Source organism: Grampus griseus (genome assembly GCF_964374135.1).
Source record: "Grampus griseus genome assembly, chromosome: 7".
NCBI classification, from domain to species: Eukaryota; Metazoa; Chordata; class Mammalia; order Artiodactyla; family Delphinidae; genus Grampus; species Grampus griseus.
Genome location: NC_139001.1, coordinates 6425404 through 6438961, shown reverse-complemented (window position 1 = coordinate 6438961; position 13558 = coordinate 6425404).

Genomic DNA, 13558 nt, shown 5'->3' with positions numbered 1-13558 from the left:
AGGGGAGGCGGGGAGCCGCCGCCTAACGCTGGGAGGTCGTTGGCGTGGCCTTCCCTGCGCGCGTCCAGTGCTTGTTAATCAACAGCACCACACGAGTATGATTTCCCCTGTCGTGCACCGGAGATGTCCAGGTGACTTGCGCTGGGACTCGCCGCCGGTGGGGGGCAGCCCCTCACCTGAATGTCGCCCTGAGGCCTGCCCCGGGCCGGCTTTCTCGCCCAGGCCGCCTCTGGTCTCCGCGCAGTTACGAGAGCGGAGAGCCGAGAAAGACATCACGGAATAACGAATACGAAAGGAGGCAGGAAAGTGAGCATGCATTTAGAAAGGAGCAATACGATAAACGTCACTGAATCCAGGAAAATATAATACGGTACTTTTTTTTTTTTTTGCGGTACGCGGGCCTCTCACTGTTGTGGCCTCTCCCGTGGCGGAGCACAGGCTCCGGACGCGCAGGCTCAGCGGCCATGGTTCACGGGCCCAGCCGCTCGGACTCTCAACCACTGCGCCACCAGGGAAGCCCATAATACGGTATTTTTATTAACCTCCTGGCACACCTTTTTCGTACCTAATTTTTATTGCATACTCGGCTCCATTGGTATTAATTTTGTAATATTTTCTCTAGAGAATGGATGATTCAGCATCATCACTGAGCCGTATTTATGTGCTTGTGCGGTTACCACAATGTGTGATAAAAAATGAGTATAACTTTGAGCATGATTAGGACTCTTAGATGGGGCTCTTCACCTCCTCTCAGCCCGCACCCCAATCCTATCATGCGATCCAGCGGAAATTAGGGGAGAAGGGGGGTGTTAGAACATCAGGGCTCATGTAGGAAATTTATTGTGATGGACACAGAGATGCTGCCTAATTCCCAGGCCACCCTCAGGCCGCAGCTGCCGGGAGGGCTTCTCCCCCTGCGCCTTCTGCTGTCGGCCTCTTCAAGGATTGCCTCGGTTGTAGAGAGCTCCTCACCCACGATCCTGCAACCCCAGGGTGGCCCAAATCCAACGACAGATCCAGGTGGGAACCTGAAGCCCTGGCCGTTTCAGCCAGTGAAGGACAATCTAATGGGCACCCAGTCTTTCCCTTCCTTTCACAGCCGCCAATCTGAAGGGCATTCCCTAATAATAAACATCCTGCGTGGTAACTCCGTCCCCCTGTCTGCTCCCTGGAGAATCCCACCTGTAACAAAGGACCTTGCTGCAAGTGGCCGCTGAATCCACACATCCCATTTGTAACTTTCCCAGTTGTCACAAGTAGGCTCAGTTTTCTGTCTCCTCCTCCCTTGGGGGCGCTCATAAATTTAGCGTGCTGTTCCCTAGACTCTGTTTCCATATACGTTAGTTTCAAACACTTAACTCATCTCATTTAGAGACTTGGGACGTCCAAATTGACCTCTCCTAGGGCTTGGTCCCCACTCCTAGGACACCACTCCCAGGTTTCAGGGCATCCTTCCCTCACTTCACTGACTCTCCGAGGGTCTGCTCTACCCCAGGGGCTCATGGATAGGTTCATGGAAACGATTTCTCAAGTTCACGTCTTTAACTGAAGGTCCAGAAACATACCCACTTTTTTTTTTTAATTTTATTTTATTTATGTTTTTATACAGCAGATTCTTATTAGTTATCTATTTTATACATATTAGCGTGTACATGTCAATCCCAATCTCCCAATTCATCCCCCCATCTCCCGGGCACTTCCCCCCCCCTGTGGTGTCCATACGTTTGTTCTCTAATTCTGTGTCTCTATTTCTGCCCTGCAAACCAGTTCATCTGTACCATTTTTCTAGGTTCCACATATATGCGTTAATATACGATATTCGTTTCTCTCCTTCTGACCCACTTCACTCTGTATGACAGTCTCTAGATCCATCCATGTCTCTACAAATGACTCAATTTAATACCTTTTTATGGCTGAGTAATATTCCATTGCATATATGTACCACATCTTCCCTATCCATTCAGCTGCTGATGGGCATTTAGGTTGCTTCCATGTCCTGGCCATTGTAAATAGTGCTGCAATGAACATTGGGGTGCATGTGTCTTTTTGAATTAACATACCCACTTTGGCCACTCCCCTCTGAAACAGCTAAAGCCCGTGCATTGGCCCGCTGGTCTCCCAGTCCTTTCTGACCAGCTTTCCCCATGCCATGGTCCAAAGTAGTGGCCCAGCTCAGGAAGAAGGAGCCGAGAATGATGCTCCTAGTTTGACACCATCCCTACGGAACACCACTTCCACCCCGCACCCCACCCTAGTAACTTAAACCTGTGGCCTCTGGAACCAGACCAGCTATGCAGACTCCTCCCCCACCACCCCCATCGCCCAGTAACGGGGAAGGATCACAAATCAGCTCCTTCCCGGGCAGCGGAAGCAGCTGGGTGCCGCACCTCTGAGTCTCTCGGGGTTTTGGTTGGCGGCAAGGAAGAGGGTGACGCTCAGCTGGGCAGCAGCATCTCCGCCTCTGGCTGCACTCGCACAGCGCCCCGTGCTGGCCCAGCCAGAATTTTCACCCCTCAAAGCGCTGTTCAAATTATAGATATACATAGGAAATAATTCTCGTTTGAATGATTTTATGTCAGCTCTGGTAAAATGTGCCTCAATTTCATATAATAATTGGAGATTTATTCTGCACAGAGTTGCTGTGTGCATAATTTCGTGTTGGAAAGGTGTGGAAATGTCACCACCAGTGATATTTCTGTGGTTGGAGAAGCACAGCTTTTGGCTGGTCCCTTTGTTGACACAGAAACTGCTGTGTAACAGTGAAACGTCGTTCCGGATGAATTATCAACCACAACCATCAGGGCGATACGTTTGGCTGCCAAGAAAAGGGTTCACTTTCTTCTGTTGTTTCAGGGCTGATGGAAGTGCAGAGGGTGTAAATAGCCAACAACAAATTGACTTTCCAAAAGATGTCAGTCAAAACTCACAAAATGTGTTTATTCTTTGATTTAATGAGCCTTCTTTCTGAGATCTATCCTAAGTAGTTAAGGTTGTTGGCAAGGATTTAGCTGTAGGATCTTTAGTGAAGCACTGTTTATACATACAGTAAGTCTCCTCCATAACGAACTTCAAGTTTCGAACTTTCAAAGATGCGAAAGTACGTTCACATGTTCAATCACGTAACTTAGTTCACGTGTCTGGCGTACATTGTTACGAGCGTGCATCCTCCACACGTGGTTGTGCTTTTGTGTACTTTACTGTACAGGACTGTTGCTGTGCAACACGAGGAGCTTACTAATGAAGACCTGAAGGAATTGGAGGCCCAGAGAAAGGATAGAGACAAGAGGAAGAAAAAGTAACTGAAGAACAAAAGAGATTCACGGTGCAGGAAATGGCAAGGGGATTTTCTGTATTTGAGGAGGCACCGTGAGTTTTTGAGGCACAGGACCTGAACGCAGAACAGTACACGAAGGTTGCAGCAGCCGTTCAGAATATAATCCAGTGCTACCGTGTCATCTATGACGAGAAAAAAGCTACTACCCAGACGTCACTGGATCACTTTTTCAAGAGGGTAGATAGAATTGAATCCAGCAAGGAACCAGAACCTGTGCCATCCACGTCAGGTGTGAGTGAAAGTGCATCTGGCCCTCCGTCTCCTATTGCTGACGACCCTTCAGCTCTACCATCTCCCACCTCCTCTCCCTCCTCCAGTCAGTAACTCTTCTTGCCTGTTCATTCGATGCCAGCCCCTGGATGCCAGCTGTTGTACTACTGTACTTTTCAAGATAATGTACGGTAAGATTAAATATGTTTTCTTTATTTTTTGTGTTTGTTTTTTATGTATTATTTGTGTGAAAAGTATTATAAACCTATTATGGTACAGCACTATGTAGCTGATTGTGTTAGTTGGGTACCTAGGCTAACGTCGTTGGACTTACGAACAGGGTCTCGGCGCGGAACTCGTTTGTACGTAGGGGACTTACTGTAAAGCCCAATACCAAAAGGGTGGTTGAGTGATGGTGATAGATATGTATCTGTGCTCCATTTAACAATTTTGAAGAACTGTATTTATTGGCACCTACAATGTTACCTTTTAGAGGTTGCAAACATATGTATTACATACCTGCATTAAAAACATATACATTAGGGGTTTGGGATTAACATATACACACTACTATATATACAATAGATAACCAACAAGGACCTACTGTATAGCATGGGGAACTATACTCAGTATTTTGTAATAACCTATAACAGAAAAGAATCTGAAATAAATAATAATAAAAAATAAATGTGAACACTGAAAGTTCAAAATGTTTTTTAAAAAGATAATTTTGTACTTCAAAAATATATATATACATTATATGTTTTAAAAATTTGAGCACGTATATATCAAAATGTTTCTTATGTTACCTCTGGATGATGGTATTACGAATTATTTTTAATACTAGTTTTCCTTAGCTGCATTTTCTAGATTGAACATTGTTCCTGCAATTGGAGCGTGCATTACTCACGTGATAAAAAAACACAGCAGAACCAATCTTACAATTTTACCTTGACTCTACAAAATTATTTATCCAAGTAAGACACATGTGGCTACAAACATTCTAAAACTGCTCTCGTACAGCTGATACAATACAGGGCTGATAGCAACACACTCAACTTGGTTCAGCTATTGAGGTGGTCTCATTCTGTGACAGCTCTGGAGTTTCTTCTGAGGCGATTTCAAGGGCCCCTACTTGGAAGCATTCTAGGGCATCCTCAGACCAAACAGGGGCACTCACTGGGTCCCTTGTTCCCAAACTCCATTTGTCTTTCTTCTCTGCTACCAGGTAGGTCTGCCTCAGCGGTGATCTGAGTTCTAACTAGTCTCACTGAGTTCTCATTCCTGAATTTATTTTGTTGTCCTAGGGTCTGTAACCAATAGGTCTTTGTTTAAAGTAACTAAATCTAGGTCTTTGTATAAGATGCTTAGACCTTTCGGTTTGGAGATGAAACATTGGAAAATATGTGCTTATTCTCCAGCTGCTTGCTTTGCTCTGTGTGTGTGTTTATGCGTGTGTGTATTCATAAGTATGAAGTCTTATTTCAGTTGTCTTTTTTTGTCCTGGATTATCTTGTGTTCCACAAGAAACATATGGTTGTATAAGCTGATTATTCTCTGCTCCAATCCAATCCAGCCTTGAAGACAAGTGATTGGAGGTCCATTAGACCAGTGAACAATTTGTGAAAAGGCAATTAGTCACATCTAGACTTGGGTGCCTACAAAACCTTCATGATGTCACTCATCATCTTGCCAACTTATGAAAGAAGGTCCTTTTGCTCAGTCTATATTTTAGGGCAAACAATTATTGGGTCGTTGATCATACAGCCCCCTTCTTAACCTGCTTGGCCAGGGAACCCAAGACACCATTCATGAGCCCATACTGTGGACCACCTGTACTGACCCATCTTCTTTGTGTGTATTTGGCTAAATCGAAGTCTCAAACTCTGCAAGAAATTTTTATTCCTATATTAAAGTCTCATTATGATCTTAACTCTTGCACGTTTTGGGGGTAAATGGCAAAAAATGGCAAAAAGAATGGCCATTTTAGAGAATGTTTGCTGTGTTACAATCAATAAATTCCAAGAATGACACAAAGGCAAAAGATATAAAGAAAAATATATTTTGAAAGAATGTTAACACATAGAAATGAAAATTTTCTTCATGAAAAAAATACCTAAGAAAAATTTAATAGCCGAACAACAAAATGGGAAAAGTAGCTCTATTATATATTACAAAGTGTTAATGATATTAAAATATAAAGAGGAACATGAAAACCCTGAAAGAGAAAAGGACAAAGTTCATAAATGGCAATCAACAAAAGATGGAGGCTGAAAGGCCCATAAACATATAAAACGTCCTGCCTCTAAAACCAAATTTAAAGCTTTGAATCACTATTTTAAACTGTCAAATTAGTAAAGATAAAGAACAATAAAAAAAAAATTGGTAGAAAAAAATATTGGTGAGAATATGAAGTGAATATTTTCTCATATTTTGAGAGAACGTTAATTTGTACAATTTCTCCTAAAGTCAATTTGGTAGCATGTTATTTAGCTGCAGAATCTTTAGTGAAGCATTTTTTATAAAGTCCAATACTAGAAGGATAGTTTTTTTTTTTTTTTTGGCGATACGCGGGCCTCTCACTGTTGTGGCCCCTCCCGCTGCGGAGCACAGGCTCCGGACGCGCAGGCTCAGTGGCCATGGCCCACGGGCCCAGCCACTCCGCAGCATGAGGGATCCTCCCAGACCGGGGCACGAACCCGTGTCCCCCGCATCAGGCAGGCGGACTCTCAACCACTGCGCCACCAGGGAAGCCCTAGAAGGATAGTTTTGAGTAAACGGTGATACACACACACACACACACACACACACACACACACACACACACACACACACACATATTTATTGTCACCTAAAATGTATATGATCTTTTAGTACAAAAGTTTACAAACATGTATTATATACCTGCATTTCAAATATATACATTGTATACTTTAAAAATTTGAGTGTGTATAAATCAAAATGTTTCCAGTGTTATCTCTGGATGATGGTATTTTAAATATTTGTTTTCCTTTGCTGCATTTTCTAGAATGAACATGTATTCTGCATTTATAAGCGTGCATTACTCATGTAATAAAAATCCCAGCAGAGCTAATCATGTATTTTCACCTTGGGTCTACAAAATTAGAGACCATTTATCCAAAGAAGACACACATGGCTCCAAACCTTCTAAAACTGCTCTTATACCGTTGGACAACATTTTATCACGATGATACTTCATGTCCCAGCTTTTACCCAGAAATGATTTTCCTGGGAAAAGTAGGGCTCCAGCCCTCTTTTGTGCTGTTCCGGCCTCAGTTTCATGTGGTGGGAAATTGCTTTTTACTCTTCACCTTAGGCTTTTTGCAATACAAATACCCTCTTAGGGTCATGATTAATGTGTTTTAATGGGCATCCATTTTAAAAATCAATGAAAAGAACTTACATTAAAAATAGAAGGCGATTAGATTGAGTTGGATGACCTATTTTTAATCCACCCCATTATTTATGGATCTGAAAAATTTCAGGACAACTTTCTCTGTAGCATTCAAGGATCAGCTCTTCTCTGTTCCTGTGTATGAATAACTTTAAAACAGGAGGCACCAGGATCATTGATAATTTGCTAAATACTTAAAAAAATTACCTACCTTAGAAATGTCCCAGGATTGCCTCCCCTTTCTTCTTTCATCAACCCATCACCCCATCACAGATCCTTCTTGCTTCCCATGGTTTACTGGAATATGCTTGAAAGGCACAGAAGACACTGTTCTGTTTTTTGAAAAGTTTTAGTGCATGCAGTCCTTACTCAAAATGAACTTTTTGTTAATAGTGTTACCTCTTTTCTCAACCATCCGTATCTCTTTATATTCAACCACTGACACCATTGCTTCTAAGGTTATTTCTTGCAAGAAATAAGAATCATTTCTGTCTGTCTCATTTATCACAATTATTTAGCATCGTTATAAAGTGCACAAAATTTAGATTCTTTTTAAAGATTTTTTTTTCGATGTGGACCATTTTTTTAAAAGTCTTTTGAAGTTGTTACAATATAGCTTCTGTTTCAGTTTTGGGTTTTTTTGCTTTGTTTTGTTTTGGTTTTTTGGCCACGAGGCATGTGGGATCTTAGCTCCCTGACCAGGAATCGAATCTGCACCCCCTGCATTGGAAGGCGAAGTCTTAACCACTGGACCGCCAGGAAAGGTACACAAAATTTAGATTTTTTTAAAAAAGGAATTCTCACTTGTTTTCTCATTTCTGTATTTTAAATGTCTTGCTTATATCCCAATTTTTTTCTCTTGCTGAATGGGATATGCATTTTAGAACTCTATGAATTTTAAGTCTGTAGTTTTGCAAGTATTTGACAGAGAAAAATAATAACTCCCATTTCAATACCTATTCCTTTCTATGGTCTATTAGTAGTATTTTTACCACATATTGAATTTATTATGAAAATGTTATGTTTTTCATTTGCAGTCATTCTTCTGAAATTAGTAACATAATTTGCTGGTGTTCAGAGGGGAAGAAACTGCAGAAACCAATGTCTCCTTTACCTGGAACATTCTGTAGTCATTTGCAATATGTAAGTTCTATTGAACCTAATTGTCCCCCAAAGAACTGTGAACTCCTTACACTCTGAAGGGTCTCGGAGTTTAAGTTAGTGTGTTTAAGAATATGAACATCCAGCTATAACCGAGACAATGCCCATTATTAGGCAGTGTTGGTGATAGTTTCCCCTCCCATGTGGCCCCAGCTTATGTTTACTGTGGGTTTTTGATTCACCAGACTGGGGCATTGTGATGGTTAATTTCATGTATCAACTTGACTAGGCCACCAGTTAACCAGATATCTGGTTAAACATTACTTGTGTGTCTGTGAAGGTGTTTCCAGAAGAGATTAGTATCTGAACTGGTAGACTGAGTAAAGCCCCCAATGTGGGTGGGCCTCATCCAATCCATAGAGGGCCTGAATAGAGCAAAAAGCCATACCTTGAGTGGCAGCGAGAGGAGGATGTCTATCCAAGGTACATAGTTAGGAAAGAAAGCTGGTCGGAGATGTTTATTTCCAATTAACATCCCAAATTTCATTGTTTTGCTGAAGCCTGGAAAGAACTACCAACTTATTTTAGAAAATAACTCTTGGATCTAGCTTTATAGTTTTTTTTAAAAATAAATTTATTTGTTTTATTTATTTATTATCTTTGGCTGTGTTGGGTCTTTGTTGCTGCGTGCAGGCTTTCTCTAGTTGTGGCGAGCGGGGGCTACTCTGCGTTGCGGTGTGCGGGCTTCTCATTGTGGTGGCTTCTCTTGTTGCAGAGCATGGGCTCTAGGCGCGCGGGCTTCAGTAGTTGTGGCGCACAGGCTCAGTAGTTGTGGTTCATGGGTTTAATTGCTCTGCAGCATGTGGGATCTTCCCGGACCAGGGATCGAACCCACGTCCCCTGCATTGGCAAGCGGGTTCTTAACCACTGCGCCACCAGAGAAGTCCCAGCTTTTTAAAAAGCCAAATGGAAACCAAATAAGTATTAGTGCAGGTAAGAGGGCAGAGATTTCTAAGTGGCTCTGGTACAGAGATGTTAGCTAAATTACTTTCCTTCTCCTCTTTGTGGAGGGCAACACTTTTGTGTTTTCCAGGTGTCTGCTTCGTGCTTTCTTTCTTGGCTTTTACGGGACACCTACCATGTTGTAGATGGAGCCTAATGGACCAATTTGCCCCAGAGAGGTCTGACATTATCACACTTCTTTGCCACAAGTTTGAAAAGGCTGTGAGCAGGGAATATTGCCTCTCAGGCTGTGGCTTTCCTCCTTACTGTAGCGAAGCCTTTTTCTGACATTTCTGATGGCTTTGAGGATTATGGTGAGGACATTTCTAAGCCATGGTGTTGCTTCGGGTTACATTCCCTCAAGCAGCTCTTCTGTTGGAAAGAAGAGGTTCAGCTCCAGTCACATTGGCTGGAGATTATTATGTCTATGTTGATGTCTACTTGTTCTTTAACTGAATATAAGTTTCAGGAAGGGGAGAGTGTCTATTAATATCACAGAGAGGGTCATTTGATGTGAAACTGACCTTCTGGAAGTTGGGCTCATACATCCCATTGCTGAGAAAAGCAGGTCACAGGGGACCTGATTTCATCACCCACGGAAGCAATTAGACCTGCTGCAGGTCAAGAGGGGAGTCGTTTCATCAGAGCACCTGAGAAAGCCCTCATTGCTACTTACCTACACTGACCTTATCTACAATTCCATCTGTCGGGAAACGTGCGTGAGAACAGTTGGGGACATAGTTGCCTCACAGCTGCAGGGAAAACCTTTCCTTCTTCCTGGTTATTGGAGGGGACAATGGACAGTGATGCCACTGAAATAATAATAGTGACAATAGTGGTGACTTCTTTTGGTTAAATATTTTCCCTTTTAATGTGAGATGGATCACAGAGCGCTGTATAAAACATCCATGTACAGCTGAGAGAATACTCATAAGCAAACACCCCTGCCTATAGCCATGGTGGTAATAAAATTAAAATTTACATGAATTCAAATAAAATTAAATTAAAATTTCAGTTAGTCACACTAGCCACATTTCAAGTGCTCAACAGTCAAATGTGGACAGTGGGTACCGTACTAGACAGAGCAGATATGGGACAATCCGTTGCCATAGAACGTTCTAGGAGACAATGCTGTTCTAGATAGTTGATCACAGCACATAACAGAGGCATCTGTATTTTAAACCAAGACTCATAACTTGACTTGGAAGGGTATCTATTAGTGATCTTATATTATAACTAATAATTCAGCCTCATTTATTGTCATTTGTCTGAAGTGGGGTCTCCAGGTAGAAGCAGGCACTGTTGCTCCAGAGAGGACATGTTTTACATATGTCATAACGATGCTCGAGGTGGGCAGTTCGGACTCAGTAAGACTTTGCTTTCTAAATGCCTCAGTGTTAACTTTACTCTCCCCATGAGACTGTGAGTGCCTACGGACAAGGACCACATTTTTGTGCTCCAGAATGTGCTCCATGGTACTAATCCCAAGGCTCGGCATGAGATAGAAGCTTGCTACCCTAATGATTTATTTTCGGATGATGGACTTCAGAAAGCAAGTCATCTCGTTGGAACCAGAGACAACCTCTCACAATAGAGCTTCAAACAATACTTTAGTTAATGACTGTGTTAATGACAGCTCTGTTAATGTGCTGGCCCAAGTCACCATACAGACATGGTATAGTGCTTTGCTTTAGTGATCAAAAACCCCCAATCCTTGACATGGTCTATGAGACACTATGTGATTTCGATCTGCCTCATCTCACACCACTCTCTTCTCTTTCTAGAATGCTCCAGTGATACTGACCTTCTTCCGGGTCCTTGAATGCCTAGCTTCTCTCTCTGATCCTAGTGGACAAGCTCAGCATCCTGCCCCTTTAGAACAAAATGTCATTCTGATGGGGCTGTCAATCATATGGCCGCACTTTCCTTGCTGCAGAGGTGAGGGTATGACTTACGATGGACCAAGGAGAGTCCTTTCGGGGATTTTATCCAAAGGTAGTGGGAGAGAGAAGTCCTCTTTCTTCTGGATTTGCCAGTTCCAAAGACAAAAGCTGTCTGCAGCTCACTTGCCCCCGGGCTTCTCTCCTTATGGCATCTTGGAAGCCATACGCAGTAGGGGAGAATGAGGGCATCGCTCAGAGAGAAGCAAAGCTGAGTGGGGGGAGTGTGGTGGAGGAGCAGAAGGGTTTCTTAAGTCAAGCACAAAAAATATTAACTGTAAAAAGAAGTAGGGGCTTCCCTGGTGGTGCAGTGGTTAAGAATCTGCCTGCCAATGCAGGGGACACGGGTTCGATCCCTGGTCCGGGAAGATCCCACATGTCGCGGAGCAACTAAGCCTGTGTGCCACAACTACTGAGACCACGTGTCACAACTACTGAAGCCCACGTGCCTACAGCCCATGCTCCGCAATAAGAGAAGCCACCGCAGTGAGAAGCCCGCACACCACAAGGAAGAGTAGCCCCCGCTCACCGCAACTAGAGAAAGCCCGCGCACAGCAACGAAGACCCAGTGCAGCCAAAAATAAATAAATAAATAAATTTATATAAAAAGAAAAGAAATGGATACATTTGACTACATTAAAAATTGAAAACTGTTCATTAAAAGACAACATGAAGTAAAGAAATAGAGTAAAGAAAGACATTTGTAACTAAAACAAAAGAATATAGTCTTTTGAATACATAATAATATAGATTAATAACACATATATATTCCAGGTCAATATGAATCCATCCATAAAACTAAGACAGACAACACAATAGAAAAATGGAGCGAAGATTGGAACACACCCCTCTCAGCAGTGGAACTCTGGCCAGTAAACATTAATAGTCAGGGAAATACAAATTAAAACCACAACAAGATACCATTTTGTACCATCTGATTGGTAAAAATTTTAAAGTCTGGTAATAATACCAAGTGTTGGTAAGGCTATGAAGCAACTGGAATTTACTGACAAGAATGTAAGTTAGTTCAACCACTGTGGGAAACACTTGGGCATTATCTACACACTTTTAACCAACCACTTTCCTCCTACCTAAGGAGTCTATACCCCAGAGAAGTTCACATGCCCTAGAGAAGCCTAGGAACAGGTGCACCTAGGAACACAGATGAGCATGTCAGTAACAGCCCGAAAATAGAATCACACTGCAGTAGTCTGCAAAGGCTGCTGTAACACTGGAACACAGACTGGGTGGCCTAAACCACAGAAGTTTATTTCCTCCCAGGTCTGGAGCCTGGAAGTATGAGAACAAGGTGTCGGCAGAGTGTTTCTTCTGAGGGCTCTCACCTTGGCTTGTAGAAGGTGTCTCTCCCCTCTGTCTCCATAAGGTCTTCCCTGTGTGTCTGTGTCCTAATCTCCTAATCTCCTCTTATAAGGACCAAGTCATACGGGGTTAGGTCCCACCCCCATGACCTCATTTTCACATAGCTACCTTCTCAAAGCCCTTATCTCCAAATATCAGAGGTGCTGGGGGTTAGGAATTCAACCAATGAGTTTTGCGGGGAGACACAATTCATCTCATAACACAAACCTAATAATGTCAGTCAACAGGAGAATGGATAGATTGTGGCCTGTTCCTACAGTGGAATCGATTGCAGTGCAAACAGCTAAACTATATGTAACGGAAACCATGGCTGCATCTTAACAAAAGCACCGTTGAGTCTCGGAAGCTGAGTTGGGCCCCTAGATGTACCACGTAGTCTTCTCCTCAAGGAAGGGCCTGGGGTCTCAGCTGCTGGAGTTGCTTCTAGCAGGTGCCTTCAGCCCTCAGCTCCTCCAGGAACTGCTTCAGTTACGGAGGCTGCCTCAGCCGAGGTCGCACCCAACCAGGACGGCCCACACCCAGGACGATCACTGCAGCCACCTTGGCCCAGCTCCAGGCAACTCTGAAGGACCCCGCATGTCAGCCAAGGCTGTCATTGGACCTGCATTGCAGCTCAGTCCTCTGCCCACTCTTGCTTCTGTCCCCCACCTTTCCTTGCACAGGTGTTAGTCCCCAGGGCAGTCTTTAATAAATATCTGGTGCTCTAACTTCCATCTCAGCATCTGTTTCCTGAGGAACCCCACTTGGGACAGCTGGTTCCAGGAGTGGTCCTAGAAAGGAGGTTGTATTAGTTTCCTGGGGCTGCCGTAACAAATTACCATGGACTGGGTGGATTAAAACAACAGATATGCATTCTCTCGCAGCTCTGGGAGCCAGAAGTCTAAAACCAAGGTGTTGGCAGGGTTGGCTCCTTCTGTAGGCTCCCAGGGAGCATCTGGTGGCTTCTGGTGGTCCTTGATGTCCATGGCTTGTAGATGCCTCACTCTAATCTTTGACTCCGTCTTCACATCAACTTCTCCTCTGTGCCTTCTCTCCTTCTCTCTCCCTTTTTAATTTTTTGGCCACACCGCGCACCTCGTGGGATCTTAGTTCCCCCACCAGGGATCGAACCCGGACCCCCTGCAGTAGAAGTGCAGAGTCCTAACCACTGGACCACTAGGGAATTCCCCTCTTTTT